The sequence below is a fragment of the Pipra filicauda genome, unplaced genomic scaffold (assembly GCF_003945595.2).
Source record: "Pipra filicauda isolate LSUMZ 115617 unplaced genomic scaffold, ASM394559v2 scaffold67_size6003252_pilon, whole genome shotgun sequence".
Lineage (NCBI taxonomy): Eukaryota > Metazoa > Chordata > Aves > Passeriformes > Pipridae > Pipra > Pipra filicauda.
Window position 1 is genome coordinate 5,711,337 of NW_024104842.1, and position 16,765 is coordinate 5,728,101.

The window sequence follows — 16,765 nt, forward strand, 5'->3', positions numbered from 1 at the left end:
AAAGATGAGACAGATTCTGCACCGAACTTGTAGTTCAAAGTGCAACTCAGATAAAACCAGCAACTTGGAGAGAAAAATCATATTACACTGAATGCATCTCAGCGACCAATTGGAATATTCTTATTTTCCAGAACCAGATTTGTAAAATCCCCCTTTCAAACACATCTTCCCACCTACAATTTATCCATCACCTGCTCAGCATTTCCAATAAGGCCACCAATAACACCTGTACATTTCTCACCCTCAGAGGAGCTGTAATGGAGCAGAATTCATGACCAGAGTGGGATTAGCTGTGAATATGAAGGAAGCACTTCATCATCCTTTCCAGGTTAAAACACACTTCCTTCCCAGTGTAGCCTGTAAGAACCACAAGGTATGTATTTTTCACACAGGGCTGGTAAATAATCATTAATCAGTTACAATTAGTGTTATATAAGATAGACTCGGAAAAAGGATAAGAACTTGCCTAGTTTTCTAGTCATTAAATGCTTTATATTGAGATAGATAATTTTGAAGGAACTACCCATAAAAGTTAAAAAGCAAAATACCATAACATAGGCTACAAAACTCTTCAGCATGAACAATAATTGCAGCAAAACTACAGTTGGGATACAAGTCTGGAGTTTTGCAAACTAATGCCTCTTTCATGGGCTGTCAGTCTGATATATTTAAAAAACATGTATTCAAGTCTTTCACATTTTTACCTGGACCTACTCTATCTTCAAGTTAATCTCCCTTATCCATCTCTACCATACTTCCACAGGCCACTATGAGTATGAATACATCTTTATGCACATCACATTTCCCAAAGAGGTCTAAAAAAATACTTTGGCATTCTTGAGCTCAGGAAGATTATACAGCATTTTCTTAGCAGTGTTTCTCTATTGTCACCAGCAGGAAGACTACTGAATTCTAAGATCCCGAATGCCAAAAAAAGAGTCCATTTCAGTCCTGTTTGCCCTCAAAACACAAACAAGCCAACCTTTGTCCATCAGGTATGGGGCAAAGAAGATTACTGGGCAAAGTGGGGTGGGAGATGTGGAACATTTTTTACTTGAGTGGAAATTGTAACAACCAGTAAGACCCCTCTCAGTTATGATGAACTACCAGATTCAGAAATCCTCATCTCCCCCTGATTCAGATCCAGTTGTGAGAAACAATAACAAAATTATAAGAAATTTCTATTTAATAGGTTTATTTTTAAAAAATAAATACTAATCAATAAATAACATGTACGATAGTCTTCCCCATCTCAAGACCGTGAAGTTATTTTCTCAGAGATATTTTGGGGAAGGTACCATTGTCCAAGTTAGGTCAATATTCATAAGAGTCTGGGATTTTTGGCACAAGAGAGGAAAGTGAAGGGGAACTAGGTTCTGGGAAAGTTTCAAATGAAGATAGGATAAATCCAGGTACAAGTGTGAGAAATTCTGAACCTGCCTGTTTATTAAATTTCAATAAATTATAACAAGCATGAAAATAATTACTTAGAAACATTCAATCTTTTCTTACACATTTACACAAAAATGTATATGCATACATTTGGTCTAAGACCAAATATACTGTCTTGAACAATGTATAACATACTTTAATAGTGTACATAAAAAAAGTCTTTGTCAAATAATTTCCACTAGACTGCAGTACTTCAGTCATTTGCAAAATGCTGTCACAAACTAATCTCATTTCTATATAAATTAAACAAATATATGTTGTCATATGTATATTTTCCAATTGTGTTATCACAAAATAAATGCTGTTTTAAGGCTGATCTAAAGATAAAGGATGAAATTATAAAATAGCGTGCTAATATTTTTGTCATTGTTCTAGTTTTTGGAGAAATAGGTATCTGTCATGGGAGGAATGACTGGATTATAGTGCTAAAAAAACAAAGTTCCTCTCACGTGAAATTTGATTGCAAATAACCAAAATGCATTAAGAAGGGAACTAATTCAATTCTCAACGAAATTAGAATGGTAACAAGAGTTTTACATTTAACTATTTGTACCCGGTTACAACTTATTCTTTGAATTCCTACTCTTTAGAAGATGTGATTATTTTAGTAGAGCTCAATATGTTGTGAACATGAGTGTCTGTATTACTGCAGTGATAGATAAACATATAGGTACAAAATATATGCACAGAATTAATATTCTTGCCAATCATTTTGTATTAATTCTCATCTGTCAGTACCAACTGACAGATATCTAATTGGAGTAATGGATGTCTAACTTTCTGGAAAGCTATTCATCACTTTCACATACTTAAGGTCATTCAGTCATTTCTTCCAGTGTTGTTGAAAATGCAGAAATGTTTTGGAATAATTCAGTGTGTTGATGGTAAATATGCTGCAAGGTAATAATCATCTGGCATATCCTGACAGTAGACCAGATGTCAGTTGTATCTCACCAACTGAACTGAAAGTAAACTAGAAACATACAACGCTACTGTGAAAGGTGTCTCAATGAAAACAACTCAAAGAAAAATAAAACCTGTTCTCAGAATTCAGTTAAATCCAAAGAAATTCCACCTTGAATTTAGCTCAGACAAATTTGAAGACTTTCAGAATTCATCACATGCTGTATGGATAAATACATACAGTGCTTCTTAATATATTTGATAAGAAACACATGACTGGAATGTTTCAAACCTTGGGGATAGGCATAAACTTAAATCTACATATCACATATCAGAGGTCCCTCACATGTCTAACAAAACAAATAAAGAAAAAAACAGCCAGCAAACAAACAAAACCCACAAAGAATAGTTCTTGGCTATTTGTTAGGCAAATTCTTCAGATCCTGCAGTTAAAGCCACAATACAGCAGAACACCAGAACACATTTTTACATATCTAATTACATGAAGTCCCTGATAGCTGCACTTAAACTCATTCCAAAAAAGACAGAATTTTCATTACATATAATGAAATTAATTTTCTGTCTTTTCCAGTGGAATAGCTGGGTTTATTGTTAGTTTTCCCTTTATCAGGGAGTATGTATAATTCCATAGAATATTACAGAAACCATTATATAGGTGCTACACAGGGGGTAAACTAATTTAACATAAATTAGTAATTATGAGGAAGCAGATAATCTGATCTATAGATGACCATATATTACACATAAATATGACTATCTGCCTTTCTTAAGAGTTAAATTATTTTATCTATTTAACTGCAGATGGAAGTACTTCACTCTGTTTTGTGCAATCCAGTACTCATCTACTCATATGAGTAGATCTGTCTCTCACTTTATAGAATACATTGGTAAAATTGTTCCATACATGCTAATGCCAAATATCCTAGATGTTTTGGTTTGAAGCTCCCAGGAACTAAAAGGAAACTGGTATCCTGAAAAACTAGAGCTACAGGCCAGATTCACCAAAACTGACTCTATTGTCAATTCTTAATATTGACTGTATTCTTAATAGTTTTCCAGTGTCTAAATATCAAATTACTCACAATGTATTAAGTAGCAGAAACTGTTTTCCAGCTTCAGCTTAGACTTGTAGGCTCTATGTCTGCTCAACTGCAGAGAATTAGAATCAACCAAAGAAATATTCTGAGATGATAGTTTAGCTCTATTGTTGCAATAATACTTTCTACTCACTCAGTTAACATTTTCATGGCTAGGCTTCGCGAACGAAGATTAAGGAAGGCTCTATCCACATTTATTACAGGCATGCTGTCAGTTAACATAGTTATCAGAATAACTGTCTGAATAGGAATTTCTGGAGAAAATAGGTTTAGGCCCTAAATAATGAATCATTTGTAGGGCATCTCTAAGGGCTCTGCTCTGCAAAACTCCCTCAAATCTATCAAATAGCTTGCTTGGTTTTAGAGAATAACAAATTCAGGGATTGCACTCCTCTGTAGTTGCCTACAAAAGTTTATCTGATGTTAAAAAGCAGGTGCAAAGTTTCATGTTCCTAGATATATATTCTAATATTTTTTGTCAGGCTGTATAAAATGGAAAGCTGATATTATGTAATAAAGGCAAGTTGAGAACTAAGTGTCCTTAAAATTAATAATAAAAAACTGCAAGCTATAAGTCAAAACAAATACCACCCTTCAAGATTTTGACAAAATCACTTCCAGTTCAAAGAATGCTTCTCAATCCTCATGTTACCCTTTTTATTTTTTTTTAATTCATCATTCATTCGTGCAGAGATAATAATAAGGCGGGTTTGTCATGGAAAAAAATCTACTCTAAAAAAATTAATTTTAAAAACGAGCATCTCTGTTACTACATTGCCCTTCTTCCAAAGATATCCAAGCCAGGAATCAAGCATAATGCCACCTGTTATGAAAGGTCTTTTTTTTCCCTACTTTTAAAACTACTTCAAGACACTTTATGCTTTCCTTTAATTCAGAACAGAACAGAATTAAGTTGCTGTGCCACAAAGAGCAAACTGTGACAGTTGATTTCAAAGCAATCCTTCAAGACAAGTCCTGACTGCCATGCTTGTACTCAGCTGAAGAAGATTACTCAAAGGTTGGATGAACAAGAGCTGCTCTTATACAACCTCAGTGGTCTCAAAACTGCAGAAGGAAACATATGGGTAGCATATCAGCACTGAAAATGGCAGGTCTGCAAATGTGCAACATCCTCCTGATGGCCATTATTATCATATAAGCCCAGTATTCATACATAAAAATATGAAGATCCATTTTTATTGCTTTAGAGCTGGACATCAGAAATCACTTTAATATTTTAGAGCTCTCAACTCAGTGTGTCTGAAAGGACCATGGCTCCATGCCCTGTTCAATAAGGATTTGATTTCTCTGTATTATTTAAACATCCACCTTTAGGGGATTTTGTGTCCTTTTTCTCCACAGTATACTTGCATAATTTCTCACAGATTCTTGAAACTCATAAAAGTTTTATATATGTGTGTCAAGGTAAGAATAACCACTTTCAGGTAAGTAAAAGTAGTGTCTATTAAGAAAAGCTGTAGACATCAAGAGAGCTAAGTAATTCTGAGTTGCTTTAGGGCTTTGACTTTGCATTTATTCCTACGTGTATCTCAGGAAAATTCCTACTTTCTACATGTTGCTTGTATTAGTGGCACACACAATACCTTCAGTGCTATACTCTTGGACATTGAACAGTTTTTCAGGATGCAGAAACCAGTAACCTTCTTTAAAGGATTTATTTTTTAAGCATTCCTCCTAAAAGTTACAATTTTGTTCTGCTGAGATTCCCAAATATAGTTTGAGCCTTCAAATTCTCCTAAATATGAAATGACTGTGGTGTTCTTTTAAAGAGAAATTGTACAGTTTATTCAAAGTTAAGTGATTGGTGCACAAGATAATATTGCCACAGACTTCGGTGGTACAGTATCAGGCCTTATAAGAGCAGTCATTCCTGCCTTTTCTGTGACTTCTAAATTCAAATTATTTTACTGGCAGTTTTCTCAGAAGAGTTGCATTTTTGTACATTAGAGAATGTTTACAATGTTCAAAGCATTAATTAATAAAGTAATTAACTATACCCCACAATGTTAATTTAGTTAGACACTATTCAAAAGACATAAGATCACAGTATTTTATTAAATATTTAAACTGTCTAACTGCTCATTAAATATTTAAACTGTCTAAGCAAGACAAAAGTTTTCATAGACTGAATTGTTTTTCTTCACATATATTATTCTTTATACTTTCTACATATGCAAATGTCTTTATCTATTTATCTCTCTCCTTTTCAGTACAGCTTGAAACAACAGAAAATTATGAATGAAAAGACAAGAATAGACCAAGCAGCAGCATTAATTCTGTATCACGATCAATACCCCAAAACAAGTTTTCTTTCTGCCTCCCTTCCTTCTTGTTATAATTTCTGCAGGTGTCCAGAAAATGTATCACACCAAACAATTACAAGTCTGTATCTCTGAGAGAAATTACAAACATGTTGACTGTTTTGCTAACACTTTGCTAAACTTCCTTTGACACAAGGATATTCTCACACAATAGTGATACATATCAGACAAAAATATTGCATAAAAAATAATAAATTAGTTGAATTAAGGGCTGTACAGGAGGTCAGACACTTTAAAGAAAATCCAACAAGCCATTTCCTCAAATAACAGGACTTTAATATTCTCTTAAATACCATTCACTTATTGTGCAAGGAATGACCTGCTCCAGACTTCTTTACACATAATAAAACAAAGAGTTAAACTTGTGAGTATTGATACTTAAACAACCTTATAAACGTGTGCAAGACTGACATGGCCATAAAAACTCTGTTCATCCCTAATAAATCACTCCTTTTATTTTAATAGCATTGGCATAAAAACAAATAACAGTTACCATCTAGATTGCTTGGGTGCATGTGTTTTAGTGAATGGTTACTTCTATGCACACTTAAAACTCTGAACCATATAGAATTAATGAGGCTGCAAACAAAGGAGAATAAAGTTCTACTTATAATTTGTCTATATGCCCGACACACAGCACTCACGCACAAACAGAGAAACCGGTCTCTCTCTCTCTCTACAGCAAAGCTAGGTGAACTTTATATTTAGAGGCTTATATTAAGCAGAGGGAAAGGAATTGCACAATATAACATGAACCAACCAACTAACTTTCACTACTGTCCTGTTCTGTCTCTGTACAGGCAAGTGACCACTAGATTGCGTAAAAAAGAAATATGTGTGGTTTCAAGTGGTCTGTTGAATAAAAAGTAGAGGACTCAGTAGCTCAGTTCTGGAAAGAAAATCAAAGTCATACTGAACACAGACAGATCAATTCAATAAGCACTGCAAACTACAAAACACCTTTGAATGTGCACCATCAATTGCAGAAATGCTATTGCTTAATTTAGCTGGGAAAAAATGCTGTGACTGTTGGAGTACTGCATTTCACTTCACGTGGGATAGAGAAAAGAGGACAGAGAAAGCAAAGGAGACCAAAACTGTTTTTCTGTCTGTACTCTCTGGTAGGGAATTGGGGATATGCTCTCTATGCTGCCAACAGAGGCATTCATATCACGTGCCCTTGAAAAAGCCCCTAAAAAGATAACTGTTTTTATAGCTTATTTCACTCTCCAGCACTGTACTGCCAAGCACTGTAGGACACGTAGCAGAACTTCAGTGAAACTGAACTGACAAATCCCTTATAAGTGTTCTGGTTTAACTTAATAGAATCATGCTGGTGTGCCACCAAGAAGGTCCTCCCTCCATAAGTTACAGTCCAACTACATTATTGCAACCAACAAATGGAATTCACAATGAAGAATGCAACTGACTTTATTATTTCACATCACTTAGATTCTAAGCTTGTTTTGAAAGCCTCTACTTTCCTTTTTTGTATCCACAAAGTACATAAGGCAACAAAGCCTGATGCATTTAAAGGAATCTGAGAACACTCTTGGAAGAAAAGGAATGCACATGAAATTATGATTTCTGGAATACTTATTTTTGTAATCAAATCAAAACTTCTCTGCGCCTTTCTTAAAGCCATCTTGCCCAGAAATTTCTTCACACATCTAGAAAAATCTCTGTAAACTCACTTCTCACATATGGAACAACAAGAGAACAGCAAGCATCAATTGCTTTCAAAAACACTTTTGAAAAAATATAAATGCCGTTCCTTTTGCTCTCAAGTTTACACATATGATCATGGTATCTCTATGATTACCATGTCACAGACTCAAGACACTGCACTCAAGGCACTGCACCACTTCTTCACAAAATTCATTTTGTTTGTATAGAAAAACAAACCAATGAACTCCTAGCCCTTCAATGGTCTCTCACCAAGCTGACATGCACCATTCCACACCAGTTTCTCATAAGTTGGAAGGATTCCACAGAATCTCCAAGGACAAACTTTAGAAGGAGGCTTGAGTTAAAAGATCGGCAGCACATAAACCTGTCTTTTTAATGGCAACCACTTTACATTGTTTAGCACATTTAGCAGGATTTAAGGATGAATCTAATACAGTCACAAACTTTCAGAAAAAGCCTGTGAGGTAGATGGGGAAAAAATGGTGAGGGATGAAATATATAGTCACTGCCAACAGGTCTTGAGCAAGCACTGCATGAGCAGGTGAAAAAAAATCTAGTGACTGTGAAGAGCTTGATGACAGCTCTGGGTCTGCTTCCCTTATTCAACTGTTTCCACTTATATTCACCTCTGCATCTGTTACATATTTAGGGGTGTTTTTCTTAGTAGCTTTGGATCCATTGAAGCAGGTGAGTACATATTCAAAAGACAACTAAAAAGAAAATAAAACATTAAAAAGAAAACATTAAATAGTTCAGAGAAAAGTAGAACGATAAAGTGTGCTCTTTGCAAATAAAGGCAGCGAACTCATTTCAATTGAGTTTATGCCATTTGAATGTAGACAAATGAATAAAACAGTTTAATTTTAAATGAAATCGGGGGAATGTAATTTGATGCATATAATCTCTCTTGGCAAGGACTTCTCAAGAAGGACAACAGCAAATACATGCACATACCACCTGCAAGTATCTATCATACACTGATCTTCCTTAAGCAACTTTCCCCCACGTTCCCACCCTTCTACATTAAGCAATTATTTAAAACTCACTTTATAATCTTACCTGTTTTCCTCCGTATTTATGTGCTGACAGAGGTCCCAGGTCAGGAAAGCATGTGGTACGCGCTTGAGATCCAAGTGCATAATGGCAGGGAGAAGGGTTAATTCCCCCCAAAATGCCTTTCTGAATATGAACTCTTTGGCCAAGGGTGATGAATTTATGCTTTTCTTTTCAAGCTGTTCTCAGAGGGAAAAGGAAAAAAGAAAAAAGTAACCCACAGACTTGTCTCCAAAGTACTTAATATCTTTTGATTCATATGTAAATAGGTTTTTGTTAAGTTTTGGGGTTTTTTTTCATATATAACCTTACTTTAATACCTTAATTGCTGGGTAGGACAATATACAGCTGTGTTTGGGACTATACGGAAAAGTATTAAAATACATTATAACAATTCATTTTGTTTGTACTGGTGAGTCTACGTAATTTTGACAGGGACTGTGAAGGACTCAACAGTCCAATAGATTGTAATTTCACATCTAAAAAGTTTAGAGGTGTTGCAGAACTACTTAAGCACTTGACCAGCTCCTCCCTCAAAGAAATACAAAGGAATCCAAACATCTGTATTAAAGTGCAGTTACATGATACATTGTCTTGTCTTCAGACAGCAAAGCCAGTTTAAGATGTTCCCATGCATTTCCTCCCTGACACCAGCTATTCCTTCCTTCCTTTAAGCTGCTCCCTGGAATAAGCCAATTATATAAAACCTTCTTTGTGGTTTAGATGTTTTACCTGCAGTAAAATACCTCTCTCTATTTTTGATCACAGATGAAAACACCCTCCAAATTACAAGTACCTACATACTATTGGAAGGAAGACACTTTTCTCATATAAAACACCCACGGTGATGATGTTTATAAAGCAATCCAGAGGAAAATGTCTGGATCATAGTGACAAAAAAATCCATGAAATTCTGGTCTAGGCATCAGGGAGCTCACAGAGATGCAGTTTACATTCCATTTGTTTTTGCCAAGACTGTTTATCTTGTAGTTGTACATATGATGAAATAAGAACCAGAAAGTTGTGAAGCGGGAAAAAAACAAACAAAACAAAACAAAACCCCCACTCCTTATGTGAACTACAGATTGGTGGCCAAGACAGTCCCTGAAAGGGAGGCACATATTTGCATTCCTACTGCTGAGGAAAATACTACATGTCCTAAGCCATAACACAAAAGGCAAGTCACAGAATCACAGAATCATTTAGATTGGAAAAGACCTCCAAGATCATTGAGTCCAACCACTGACCGATCACTACCTTGTCAATTAGACCTTACCACTAAGTGCCACATCCAATTGTTTCTTGAACACTTCCAGGGATGGTGACTCCACCACATCCCTGGGCAGTCCATTCCAGTGTTTAACAACCCCTTCCATGAAGAAATTCCTTCTGATGTCCAAACTGAACCTCCCCTAGCACAACTTGAGGCCATTTCCTTTCATCCTGTCGCTAGTTGTCTGGGAGAAGAGGCCAACTCACACCTTGTTACAATCTCCTTTCAGGTAGTTGTAGAGAGCAATAAGGTCTCCCCTGAGACTCCTTTTCTCCAGGTGAAACAACCCCAGTTTCCTCAGATGCTCCTCATATGATTTACTCTCTAGATCCTTCACCAGTTTTGTTGCCCTTCTCTGGATATGCTCCAGCACCTCAATGTCTTTCTTATAGTGAGGGGCCCAAAACACATAACTTTCTTATAGTGAGGGGCCCAAAACACATAACAGCGTCATCAGTGCCGAGTACAGGGGGACAATCACTTTACTAGACCTACTGGCCACACTGTTGCTGATACAGGCCAGGATGCCATTGGCCTTCTTGGCCACCTGTGCACTGCCGGCTCATCTTCAGCCACTGTCAACCAGCACTCCCAGGTCCTTTTCCGCCAGGCTGCCTTCCAGCTACTCTTCCCGCAGCCTGTATCACTGCAGGGGGTTGTTGTGACCCAAGGGTAGGACCCAGCACTTGGCCTTGTTGAACCTCAGACAACTGGCCTTGGCCCATCGATTCAGCCTGCCCACATCCTTCTGCAGAGTCTTCCTACCTTCCTGAAGATCAACACTTCCACCCTCTAGTATCATCTCTGAACTTCCTGAGGGTGTCCTTGATCCCCTCGTCCAGATCATCAATAGATATTAGACAGGACTGGACCCAATACTGAGCCCTGGGAAACATCACTAGTGACCATCCTACGACTGGATTTAGTTCCATTCACCACCACACTCTGAGCCCAGTCATCCATCCAGTTTTTAACCCAGAGATGAGTGCACCTGTCCAAGCTGTGGGCTGACAGCTTTTCCAGAAGAATACCATGGCAGATAGACTTTGCTGAAGTCCAGGTAGAATACATCCACAGCATTCCGCTATCTTACAAGCAGATCAGTGCAGTAAGTGGACTCCAAGGATGTCTAACAGACCAAGTCTGAAGGAAATATGTGTAAATGAGCTGGTTGGGTTTGGATGCTGACAATTTGAAATGCTTCTCAGTACTGTTTAGGACTGGACACAAACATATGTTCAAGTTCGTGGAGCTCTAGATTATATAAATTTTAATGTTTCTTTCAAATTCTGGTGGCTCTTAAGAGACAGTTTTGTGCTTAGGCATCCTAACTTAAGTTCATGCCAACTTTTTTCAAACTTAGTTTAATAACTCCTTTGAACAATCCTGTTATTCTAATTCATAAGGCAACATATTTCTCCATATTCAGATAAAATATATCAGATAAACCACAGCTAACGTTACAAAAAAAAATTAGATGTATGTTTTCTTAAAAATAATCATCATAAGGAAGAGAATATATGATGATTTAATCAGTGAAAAAATTTCAGTTCTTGAAAAATATATGAATAATAAACACACGTCAAAAAGAGCAAGGCATCTATAAGCATAAAATTTTGAGAAATAGTAGAAAATATTTCTCTCTGAAAACATTTTCCAACAGTCTGCAATGTTGCAAATTACATCAATGCTTTTCATTTTGTTCAAACTAGTCACAGTGTGAAATTACAAACCATGATAAGATGATAAAGTATACTATCAAACTAATTTCCCACTAACAGCATGGTAGCCTCACAAGAGGAATTAGATTTCATTTTTTGTCACATATTTGGCACATTTACAGACACCTTCGGAACGTTAAATTCATCAAATTTAAAAAAACAACAGTTTGTCAACTGCTGAGTTTGGGGAACTAAAACATTCAAACTACTCACAGGTATTCAGCCTACATGGCCAGATTGGGTCTAATCCAAATCAAAGCGTGCCAAGTAGGGTCACATTGGCAGCAAAGGAGTAACACCTACTAATAGCACAAACTAGGCTAAGGGCAGAAAAGGATACAGGGAGAGGAGACAAGAAAATGCATAAATGAGTCATGGGGATTTAGGCAGTAGAGAAGAAGATAGTATAGCCTGTTTAGAGACAGATTAGTCAACTTTCATTAGTTCACTCTAATACTTGAAAAAATTTGGTTTTCTCCAGAACATATTTAGGGAGGCAGATAAAAATAATGCATCACAGTGTCATAGAAAAAAAAATTTAAAAAATCAAATATGTGACTTTCATTTATTCTGTGGTGCTTTTAATAGAAAAAGTTTTATCCTTCTCAAGAAAGTTACAAACCTACTTCTGCTGACAGTCTTAATAGAATTTGCTTGCCCCTTTTGTGTAATCATAATTGATCACCTTCATTTTTACGTGCAAAACATTTCACACAGCTGCAGAAATACTGGAAACGCTTGTTGCTTTCAAGTTTCTGAAGGTATTTTAAACAAGTATATCTCAAAATCCCATTTTATAGAGAAAAGAGCTTGGATAGAAGAGATTATCCCAAGATATATTTCTTTCTCATTCATGAAGTAACCAATCTTTCTTAGTCAAAAGATTCAAATACATGAATAGACACCTCTAAATGGTGCTGTTATGATTAAATCTTCAAAATTCTGCTGCATGGAAAGACTAGCACTATATCCTTAACAGATGTAGTGCTGGAATGGTTTTATACTCTTCAGAGAAATGGCAGAATATGATTTATCACCCTAACTCCAGTAAAATGATACTGAATGGAGTGCTGTCAGTGACGAATGACAATTCCAGCCGATTGAACTTTTCTAAAGAAAGTAAAAGATGGAATCATTTCACTATTTTACAGTTTGGAAAAGCAGCCTGGAGTGCTGAAATGTGCCAGAATTTCTATAATTAGTGGCCTTCTACTATCTACTTTAAGCAAGGGAATTATATCAGGTAGATTATGGGATCTGAGGCCACACAGAGTGTCATTTTCACCATGTCTGGAGGAGGATTTAAATATGAGTACAACTTTATGTAGATACAAATTTTCTAAATTATAAAACATTACTACACAAAACCACTAAAACCAAAGTTAGATGTTTTCAAATCCTTGCAACTTGAAATCTAGGTTTCCAACATACCGGGTCTGAATCTGCCACAAGAAAAAGCTAAGCACAAGGTAACGTTCAATGTGATATTTCAATTGAGAAATAAACCAGTTTCCAAGTTCAGGACTGGTGTACATAACCTGTGAGGATTTAAAATCTGCACATACTTATTCTAGTGAAATAACTTCCAGGAGGACTTGAGTCTTTACTTTCAATACCAGATCAGAAGAAAATAAAGAAGCAAGCCTTGTTCACATCACTATAATGTCTCTCAAATAACATGACTGTTTTTTTCTTAAAGGAGAAAAAGCAATTTCCTTCATTAAAGAACAAATATTTAAACTTAGTCTCCCTCCCCTTATTTTTTTGACATTTTAATATTAATATTTGAGAGCTTTAAGTTCTAGTCAGCATTGCATTAACTGTTGCTCTAACAAGTGTTAATGCAGTTCCTGTCTTTCCTCTGAAGAGCTATAAAAACACAGTGCTTTCAAAATTTAGGTAAGGATATAAATCTCAGCTCCAGGTGTTCCTGAATTACTTTCCGTAATCTGAAATGAAACTAGTCTTGACCAACTCTGAATAAAGTTTGAATGCGGTATAGACTTGTACTAAGTTAAACCACCAGAAGAATGAGTATGTAAAACAAACCAAAACTTACTGACATATTGACTTTCTGGAAGGCATGTTAAATGAACTTTAAAACCAGATCTGAAAATCCAGCTGTAAATGGGTATGCAAAAGTGATTAATGAGTGCTGAACACCATCCAGATCACATACTTGTAAGAACTACAGCAAGCTAGTAAAAATTCCACCCTGAAGTGACAATTCAATTTAAATTAGAACTTGCAGTTACTTTTCTAATTTAAGTCAATAGTAATTCTATGGTTGCCATATATCAGAAAAATTTGCTTAGTAAGAGAATAAAACAGCTCAGTACAACACACATAAACAACAACCTTTTCAAATTTCATTCCTGAGTGAAGAGTGCACAACTTCTTCACTGCCAACCCTAACACAAATCCTCCCGAGTCTGTACCCCTAATCATGTTTCTACTTTCAATGAGTTTCTGAATGTCTCTTCTATCCCCCAACCACCACCACTAACTAGAAAATCCTCCCTCATTATCTTGACTGATTGCTTCAATTAGCGAGCAATTCAGTCAACTCACATTATGTTCTATGTTTCAATTCCAGGAAGGTAAAGGTTCACTGACATACTTCAGGTTTACTTAATTAGAAGGAAAATTAACTTAAATGTTCTAAAGACACAATGCTGGATTAGACTGCCTGACTAATGCTTATAAACTGTTTGCACCAGCCAAGGCCTTCCTTGCCAACCATGTCCTGGGGGGCATCAGGCAAAGCATCGCCAGCTGGTTGAGGGAGGGGATTGTCCCACTCTGCTCTGCACTGGGGCAGCCTCACCTTGAATACTGTGTGCAGTTTTGGGCACCACAATACAGGAAAGACATTAAGCTACTAGAGAGCATCCAAAGGAGGGCAATGAAGATGGTGAATGGCCTTGAGGGGAAGCTGTATGAAGAGTGGCTGAGGTCACTTGGTCTGTTCAGCCTGGAGAAAAGAAACTGAGGGAAGACCTCATCGTGGTCTACAATTTCCTCATAAGGGGAAGAAGAGGGGTAGGCACTGATCTCTTCTCTGTGGTGACCAGTGACAGGACCCAAGGGAATGGCCTGAAGTTGTGTCAGGAGAGGTTTAGCTTGGATATTAGAAAAAAGGTTCTTCACCCAGAGGGTCATTGAGTGCTGGAACAGGCTCCCCAGGGAAGTGGTCACAGCACCAAGACTGATAGAGTTCAAGAAGTGTTTGGACGACACTCTCAGGACCATAGCATGACTCCTGAGGATGGTCCTTTGCAGGGCTAAGAGTTGGACTAAGTTGGCCAAGAGGGATCCTTGTAGGTCCCTTTCAACTTGGCATATTCTGTGATCACAGATGGCTTTCTCTGGTTGACAAGAAGCTCAACATGAGCCAGCAACGTGCACTGGCAGCCCTGAAAGCCAAGCGTACCCTGGGCTGCATCAAAAGCAGACTGGCCAGCAGGTTGAGGGAGGTGATTCTGCCCTCTATTCCACCCATGTGACTCCCCACCTTAAGTATTGAGTCCTGCTCTGAGATCTCAATGTAAGAAGGATGTGGATCTGTTGCAGCAAGTCCATGGCAGTCCACAAAGCTGACTACAGGGCTGGAGCACCCCTCCTATAGAGATAGGCTAGTGAGAGTTGAGTTTGTTGAGCCTGGAGAAGAGAAGCCTCCAAGGAGACCTTACAGCAGCCTTCCAGTATCTAAGGGAGGCTGAAAGAGACCTGGAGAGGGACTTTTTACAAGGACATGGTATGATATGACAAGGGGGGATGGCTTTAAACTGAGAGTAGGTTTAGTTTAGATATTAGGAAGAAATTCTTTGCTGTGAAGGTGGTAATGCTCTGGAACAGGTTTCCCAGAGAAGCTGTTGGCAGTCTGGTTGTTTTTCTGAAGAGAAAAATGGGAGAAAAACAGAAAAAAGATTTTGTGGATTTTTGTTTGGGATTTGGTTGGTTGGTTTGGGGGGGGTTGTTTGTAAATTGTACATTAGAGTAGGTAAAAAAATTACATTAACATGTTTATTGTAACCAATTTTGGGTCTTCAATCAGTACTATATTTAGAAATAGATTTACACGCCCCTCAACAATTAGGAGAGTTAGAAAATTTTTAGTGAGAAAAGTGTTTTATGTTGAAAAGTGACATCTTTTTCTATTGCTTAAAATATATTTTTATTACCATGTCTGAGGAAGATGACAAAACTTATACGTTACTTAACTTAGTTATTTTGCATCAGCAAAGATATGAATGAACTATCTACAGGAACAACCACTCCAAAAAAGTTTGCTAGACACATGACAGTGACGAAATATTTTCTTTTCTTAATATAAGGGAGACTAGCTCTTACGTCATTAGGAAGCAAGTCAGTAAATGCTACCAAGTTTTGAACAACTCAATATAAGAAGAGGTCACTTAAAGTAAGGGCTGTTCTTGTTCAAGCTATTTCATCAACAGCAGAACATTGCAAAGCCCCTTAGCACACAAAAGTACAATACACAAGTAGTTTAAACATCTTTTAGCTTTCAAGCACTAATGCCATACAAAAACTCTAATTTAAAATACAGTCAATCCAAAAGTCTGCATAAAATCCTTAGAAGTTTTACAAACACTTTTAGAGTTTGTTAGAAAACCTCAAACAAACAAAACCACAAGCAAACAAAACAACAAGAAAAACAACCATCTCAAAATCAGCTGTATCTTACACTGTACCTCAGGTTTCTACGGGAAGTCATATTCACACATGATAAGATGGGTCAAGGAAGCATAAAACCATACCTGGAGATATGAGAAAATGAATGTAGGGTTAGAGACTTTGAAAAAAAAAAATAATTTATCTACATTCAGTCAGTCAACAATTCTTAGGGTTACTTTTTCCTCAGAACCAAGAACATAGCCCTGCTATAGCCAACTTACCTTCAAACATGGAAGAAACATCACAAATATCTCTAATTAAAATTTCAGAGATGGCCAAATAAAGTGAAACAAAGAACTTTATCGACAGCACGCTGGGTGTACCGGTCCCGTGATCAGGTCCGAGCACAGCCCGAATGGGAGGGACGAGCCCTTTTAAGACCCTTTGATTTACATAACCACTCCCTCGCTCCTCCCATGCCAAGCCTGGCTCTTTTCTTTCTCAAAAGGTGGTATAGTCTTCTTCTTGCAGTCCATTGGTTGTTTTAACCAACTTATCAAATTGTTTCCCTGCCCC

General features: G+C 37.0%; 1 long non-coding RNA gene across 1 annotated transcript; it reads right to left on the reverse strand.

Moving 5' to 3' along the window:
• Nucleotides 1-258: 258 nt before the first annotated feature.
• On the reverse strand, nucleotides 259-16,335 carry LOC113998636. Its single transcript, XR_003544530.2, has 3 exons — nucleotides 16,267-16,335; nucleotides 8,564-8,736; nucleotides 259-357 (listed from the first exon to the last, which is right to left on the reverse strand). It is a non-coding gene; the product is annotated as an uncharacterized LOC113998636 (long non-coding RNA).
• Nucleotides 16,336-16,765: the final 430 nt, after the last annotated feature.